Below are 8,593 nucleotides of genomic sequence, written 5' to 3' on the forward strand. Positions count from 1 at the left end.
ATGTTTATTAAAATGACATCAAGTCATTCTTAATTATTGTTCAAAGCTCCTAGATATCTTGCAAAAGCATTATTTTACCTTCTTGAATCAAACTATACTTATGCGCATATGTTCATTTATATGATAGAGATTATAGTTTTCATCCTTCGTTCAGTTTCCCACACCCTGGTGTATCGAGGGTGCATAAATCTACTTGAACAACCACTTACTTTCTAGTTAATTATCATAGGGATAGTTAGAAGATATCAAACATTATTACTACTACAAGGAATCACACAAGAGTCAGTTCATTCATGAGTCTATACCAATACCTTACATGATACATGAGTACACGTACTTAGGATTACATGATACATGAATATGTTTACATATACTTACCTGTTACATGAACACAGTTACATGAATACCATACAGGAACACTTCTACATAGGTGCATTATCCTGTATTTACTTACCTTGGATACTTGTACTTAGAACTAAGAGGATGATTTATTAGTACTTACTGTGTAAATTGTCTTTCCTATCCCGGTTCAATGGGATATTTCGGCGGGACTTACCATTCCGAATCCCACTGATTAGCACCAGTGGTCGATGAACTTCTACGGATGTCTAAGGTTGTCACTTATTTAGTAGTCAGTGACGGGACTAACCATCCCTCTGTCCAACTGTTGCAACAATGGATGAGATGTGAATCTTCGGAGGATCATTAGGTTAAACGTTGTTATGGGACTAACCCTCCCTCCACCCTGCTGCCGCTATAGAGGATGAGGGGACACTCTTCGGATGTCCATTGGGTTTATCTTTCGCTTCAGCGATGTCGCGTTAATCCTGGTCACCCAGGGATAACACTTACATGATTATATTTTTCCTACTGTACTTTATTTTGTGATATATTCACATAAACGATGAGTTAGACTAAGCACTTTTAGTACTAGTCAATAGAAAGGAAAAACTATCATTTTACTTACAAAACATTCGGGTCTTGGTAGAAGACTACATAGTCATAACAAAACATTCGGGTCTTGGTATAAGACTACATAGTCATAACAAAACATTCGGGTCTTGGTAGAAGACTACATAGTCATAACAAAACATTCGGGTCTTGGTAGAAGACTACATAGTCATAACAAAACATTCAGGTCTTGGTAGAAGACTACATATTCATAACAAAACATTCGGGTCTTGGTAGAAGACTACATCTCCAACTGATAGAAAATAAGGGATTTTCTAGGGCTTTTCATACTTACATCATCATTTTCATTTAAAGGTTTACATGACTTTTAAAACAGCTTTTAGTAAGCAAGATAATGACACTTAAATACTTATGAATTCACCAGCTTTAAAGCTGATACTCTCTTTCATAATAACTTGTATTCTCAGGTCAACAGTAGACAGGTATGATGGCCAGGTTTTGAGAAGACGGAGCAGACAAGTCTCGTCTTTTATTTTGATTGTATATTTTTGGTTTCTTATTACAATGAAAGAACACACATGTATTAAACTTTACTTATAATGCAATGGATGATGTTGTTGCTTGTTTATTATATTACACTGTTGTGATACTGTACATGACGTCCTCCACCCCTGAACGTTTCCGCCGTTCGTGGTTTTGGGGTGTGACATTTGGGTTGCATGGCATCATGCATTTGGATAGACTAAAATGAGAGAAATAACACTTAAGGTTTATTAATATATTATAAGTTCTAATATATTAATAAGACTATTTAATTAGTATTGATCAAGAATTAATCTAGAATTAACTAAGTGATCAAAAGAAGACTAATTAAATATATGGGTTGATTGTGTAAATCATCCATACTTGTATACTAGGCTAAGACTCCATGGATTATCAAGTTGGGCTAAAACCCATAGGATGCTCCATGGTGTATTTGAACCCATGGATCCAAGGAAACGGAAAGCCATGACAATTAGGGTTTACCCTAATTGTGACACTATATAAAGATCATGTTATTGGGAAAAATTGGCCACAAGTGTTGGGTTTTAGTATACTACAACATCCTATGGTGACATACAACCCTAAATACCATGGATCTATGTTTTCACTAATTATACATGCAAATGATTTCCAAGGTCTTAAAGCTGCTGTCGAACTCTGAATAAATCAAATGACATGTCCATTAGATAAGTGATCATATATTCCTCCATTCTAGATATCATATGGACTGAGACATGGATTATATTCATTCTCTCTATCCATTTGTTGTTTCCCGGTTTCCGATTTATAACGGCTGACTGATTGAACAAATCAAATCAGTCCTGACTTGGCCAAGCACTCACATGTGTCATCATTAAATCATCGAGGGGCCCACAGATATCACTTTTATCTCGAAGGTAAAAGGAATGGATAAACTTCGACTCATATTCTTGTACTAACTACTTGTTGAATCATACACAATGGCATGTTTTATAACATCAAGTTGCTAATGCGTTTATGTACAATCAATGTATAACCAACTCATAGTCAACAACTCATATCTCTAGGTTTGAAGAATATAAGATATTATCGTCTCATGATTGAGTCATGATAAAATCCATGAAGTGATTCAAATGAGCGTGGGTTTAATCCAATAATCAGAACTTATGAGCACTCGTGAATGTTGTAGCAACCATTGCTATGTCTAATGCACCTTAGACAAATCTTACAAGCCAGATTCATGATAGTCTTAATTAAATACCTACTTCCAATGTATGACCGACTGTGGAGAGTTTGAATAAAATAATTATTCTGGAAGTCAAAACATGCAAAGTGAAACACAAGAATAATACTAATCCTATATGGCCCCAAAACTTTGAGAGTAAATAAAAAACACCTTTTATCTAAGAACCATATTGATTACTCATTACTTATGTTTCGATTAATCAACTTAATACTTGAATCAAAACAATAGTCATGCAATGCTCCAAAAATGCATACTATGTTTGTCTATGATCCTTACTTTGTGAAATAGATCGATTGACAATATTTCAACGATGCTCATTTCACAATCCCAATCCTTATTGTAAATATATGAATACCAAACTCTTGCCATTTACTATAATCTATTAGATTCTAAACTTATATGCAATGATCCTCTTGTAACGAATATGTACAAAAGTCACATAGACTTGGAAACAGACATTACAAAGTATTCCAATGGAGAGCAATTCCATGGAAACGAAGTCTCACATTCAAAGTACATTCCTTTGAACATCCTTCTTTGCATTAATCTTTTTAACCTTACACAGATTCAAAGAATAATTTCCACCTATGGAAACATTTCCATATTGTCATTTTGACTATCACTTCTGAACAAGATTTGCCCCTTTTCAGAATATGTCAATATGGTCCTTACTCTATACTTTCAACTGTCCATGAGCAACCAATCTTTGGTAAACCTTAGATTGTCCTCAATAATTTCTTAATCATTTTAGTCATATCCAATACTAGACCTTTTCCCCTCTCAATGCCTCCTAGGCATTTGGAAAATTTAGAATGGATGAATATTATAGCACATGTGATCGATCCTATACCTGAAGCATATGTTTATGCTATAAAATTTTTTATTTACCATGTCTCAAAATTCGAACAATGAAGAGGGATGTCGTAGTCATAAACGAATTTTGAGAATACAACATATATAGAATTTCCTTATGTTGAACCATTACAGCATAACATTCATATATATATATATATATATATATATATATATATATATATATATATATATTATTGACTAAAGTTGATTAAAATCTCAATCTAAGCTTGTAGAATTGAAATGAAGTATATCCTCTCCCTTAATTATAGCAAAACAACTTTTCCAACCCCTGCAATTTCAAGAATTGAAACTTTTTTTTCTATAGTTAACATTGCTAACTTGAAATACTTATCATAATTATCATGCTCCCACTAACATGATTATTATTAGCATAACACTTATGCTCCCACTAGCTCTGACATATACTCAGAAATCAGCTGGACTTTTAGAAATCAATACTTTATTTAATTTCTTACCAAAGTTCAGATTTCTGATACGAGATGCTTTGATAAAACTTTATCAAAATCATACACCTTTCCTTAGATAGCACACATGTGTGTCTAAACAATTTTAGAACTATGAAAAGGGATGTCATAATCATAGTCTCAATTTTTTAGACCTTTGCCATTTCTCACAAGTCTATGTTAGTGTGTCGGTTAACCACACGCGCTCCACTAACGACTTTGATAATGAAAATATTACACTTGTTATCTTCCTAAAATCTACTTAGTGAAAGAGTTTCCTTACCATAATTTTCATGAATCGAAGAGAAACCTTATGACACTTAGATTTTATGGTGTAAGTGTTCCTATCCATGTGAATTTGTCACAACCATAATCACAAGACAAGGTTAGTGACAAAACCAAATTCAATGGATTGAACTTGTTCAATCTTAATTTCTTGCCACCTGGTAGAACAATGCCCACCATTGCTTCTGGGTTGTTATGCAAACAATTGAGAACTCATAGAACTCACAAGGATAGTCAACTTTTACTGGAATAGACACATAAATAAGAATATGTCGGCACGATAGGTTACAGACCTCAAGTTGTGGGCTAGTGATTAACAAAACTCTTGATTAGTTCTTGAAACTATCTCAATACTCCCACTGTCCTCTTTATATATAATATTCTCTTTATTAAGAACCATTCCTTGACAAAACAAATATTCAAGAGTTAGTGCGGATTCTTATCAAGCTAAACACTTCTGACAATTGGTCTTAGTTGGTCTTTGTTTTATCCAAAACATCACAACTTACCAATCTCAAATGTAGAAGAATAGGAAACATCTTACTCTACATTTGACAAGTGTTATGAACTTTCTAAAGATTAAGTCACTCGAGTCTCATTCTTGGAGTATTACTCTAAGATTTGATTTTGGAACAAAGTACGATTTATCTTTTGATTTAACCATTTCAACAATTCATGATTCCTCTCCTTAGTCAAACAAATGCACTAAGGTGTCCTTAGAGGATCAATTATGATATGGTTCCATAATCACTAAGATAATCATAAAACAAGATACTCAAGTACTCTCCCATCTCTTCAGATTGGAGAAACTTTTATCTTCCTGCCTTATTTGATTCTTCTTATCCGTTCTGTCATACATTGAAACCTTTCTAATGTTTCATAATTACACTTAAACTTGTAATCATAACCATATTTACTAAACTTTAGTAAATCATGACGAATAGTCTTTATGGTGGACCTGATCAGCGCACACCCAAGTGTACCCGATCCCTTTGTCCTTCACTTGACTCACATATACATGTGAACAAGGAATCAATCTTAATTTCCCAAAGATGAAAAATTCCCATTCATCATACAATACAAGTTGCATGATTCCAAGTTTCTATCCAACTGAACCTTGGGTGATGAAAATCTTTCCTTATTTGGTAAATTATGACACTACCACAAATGAAAGAATCAAATCCATTTACCAATATTGCTTATCAATGGGAACATATAAATAACAATTTTTTTTCCTTTTTTTCTTCACAAATGCCATTGTAAGGATACTTAAAATAAATAAAATCAAAACCAAATTTCTTTTATTTTAAAACTTTGCAGAAAAACTTATCCTTACAATGCAAATTCATATGAAAACTTGTTGTTATCTATTCCTAGCAATATTTCATAACTCTTATGCAGCGGCTCAAAATTCTGGTCATCAAACCATGGGATCAGAATCAGCACACCTTTTCTTTAAGCTTCCTTTGATTCTTCAAAAACATCAAAATGTAATTACATTACATCATGTATTAAGAATCTCCAAAAGAGACTTAATAGAGTTAGATAACGGACTTTACCTGAAGTAGAGTCAAACTTTTGACTTTACCATCCTTATGAGGTTTCAGGTAAATCCGGCAGCTTCGCAACCAATACCCCTCCTATTGGAAAAAGGAAACATATGGAATTCTTGGAAATGATATACGGGACTATCACAGACTTAGCGTTTCTCTTTACCATTAGGTCAAACGAATTGACCATGGCCGATCCCTTTCAATTGGGAAGAGAAAGTTTTTCTGGATTTCTAGTGTCACCATTGTCGATGTCCACGAAGTTTTGGGAAGTTGATCTTCTAACCAAATTTTCTTTACCAGTGTTCCAAATCATTGTTGATTCAGCAGCACCAAGCAAATAGATAAGATCATTAAAGGGTCATGTCGTGATCTGTCATCAGGGAGTGACTAAAGGACCAAGTCAACAGCCAGCTACCTCGAGACTTTGACACCCAACTCTCCCGGCTTGTCAATATGTGACTTAATCTCCAAGATTTAAGCACATATAGACTTTGATTGCCAATAGGGATTGAGTGACTTAGAACTATTCAAGTCTTGAAACTTGTGGGATAGGGAGAATTATTGAAGGAGGTAGAGGAAATGAAGTATGATTTCCAATCCCATTGGTGCTCAATAAAGGGATTAGTCTTTCACCGTGATTGCCTTTTGGGATATCATCTTCATTAGGAAGCTTGTTCCTAAAGATTCGGGAAGACCATAGTTGTCTAAACTAGAAATCTATAAGGGAGAAATTCAAGTTAGTTGATTTAAAGTCCTTAATATAACACCCAATATGAAATATTAAGGCTAGGACCCAACAAACTATTTTATAACTTGGAAGAGCGATGCCGTAATCCAAGCTATAGAATATTAGAAGGTAGGTATACGACGATTTACCAATTTCCACCATGAAAAACGAAATTATTCATTAAGTTTTAATTGGATTTGAAACTCCTAGATCTTTTGAGATACATTGAACTTTCAATGGCATGTTTGAATCTTGATTGTGCCCTCTCAAGTTTGAGACTGGGATGCTGAGGATCACAAACAAGGTGTGAATAACCATGAAAATTGACTTGGTACCCTTAATTTTATCACCTAATCGATGTGTCGGTTAACCACACACGCTCCACCGATCTATGATAAAACTTAAGTCACCTTTTGCCACACATTGTCAGTCCCAAGTTAGTGTGTCGGTTAACCACACACGCTCCACTAACGACTTAACAAAGGTGCAAAGTGTAATTTCATGGGTTAGCACCATTTCACATTTTCCTAAGTAACTAAGATTGGGAATTTATAAGTCTTTAGTTACTTAGTATTTATCATTATACTTTTAATGAAGGGAGAATTATAGTCCTTTCCTACTCGTTCGGCTAACGACCCTCCACCAGTCAAGGAGCGGGTGAGAGTGGACACCCATTAAACTGCCATTTTATAGGCAGTAAACTTATACCCCCCTTATAGACCGGCTTCGTGAATGAGGCCTACTAACAGTAAGACTGACTTTGTTCTTATACATATATATAAGTATTAACTATTAATATTATAATAGTATAAGGGTTGAATTTTAACTTTTAAAACTCTAAGGGCTAACTTGGAACTAAAGTATTCATGGGGGGAAACTTTACAAACTCCAAAACTTGAGGACAAGTTTTTCACAATTCAAAACTAATTAATTTCATAACTTATGTGTTTAAAGTAGTTTTAATTAAAAAACTCTTCAAGTTCCATAACTTGAGGACAAGTTATGGAAGACTTTAAACTATTAAAGAATGTAACTCTTCTTCTTTGTAACTTATGGAACTAATTAAGGTTACACATTCTATATATATATATATATATATATATATATATATATATATATATATATATATATATATATATATTAAATCCCGTGGGATGCATGAATAGTAATGTTTTCAACTTCTCATTTTTGACACATGATTTTTAAATTGGTCCTTTGTTTCATTTGTTTTTTAATTTTGCCACATAATTTTAATAATAGATTGTCAAATTTCACAATAATGTTTTCAACTTCTCATTTTTGCCACATGTTTTTTAAATTGGTGCCTTTTTTTATTTGTTTTTTAATTTTGCCACATAAATTTAATAATAGATTGTCAAATTTCTTCCATTGACCGGGTCAATATTGTTTCATGTGTGAGGTGGTCCATCACCGACTCAAATTCCTATAGAAGCTTTGCATAAAATTCCACCGTCTCTACGTTCCAATCACCCATCTCCACCACCATTTCATTTATGTTCTATCCGTGGTTGGAGAATGTGTTCTCCATCGTCTTCGTTTTTCTCTGTGTCTCCTCTGTTCCGTTCTGCACCATGGAATTTTTTTTGGAGTTGCCTTGCTTTTAAAGCCGACCGCCGTTTGTACAATTTGTAGTCCTAATTCCAGTCCCTTGAAGAGGCTATCCCGGCGAGGTCGAAGCCTCCAACAAAAAGCATTTCCGACCCATGCGGAGCATGGGTCCTTTTCCTAGTTTTAATGATTTAATGAAGTGACTCTTTAGCCTCCATAACTTGAAGACAAGTTATGGAGTCATAAAACCATTTAATGAGGACAAGACTCTTCATTTTGTATCCATTGCCACCTTTTATGAGTTTTAAGAAACTTTAATGTGACTTTTCCTGTAACCTGAGGACAAGTTACACAAACACATTTTAGAATCAATTCTTAGATTAAAATGGATCAAAGACACATAATCAATCAACCTTTTCTATTAATCTAAGCAACTCATATGAACAAGATAATTGGAATC

This window comes from Lactuca serriola, chromosome 6, assembly GCF_051521515.1.
Source record: "Lactuca serriola cultivar US96UC23 chromosome 6, Lser_US96UC23_V15, whole genome shotgun sequence".
Classification (NCBI taxonomy): Eukaryota; Viridiplantae; Streptophyta; class Magnoliopsida; order Asterales; family Asteraceae; genus Lactuca; species Lactuca serriola.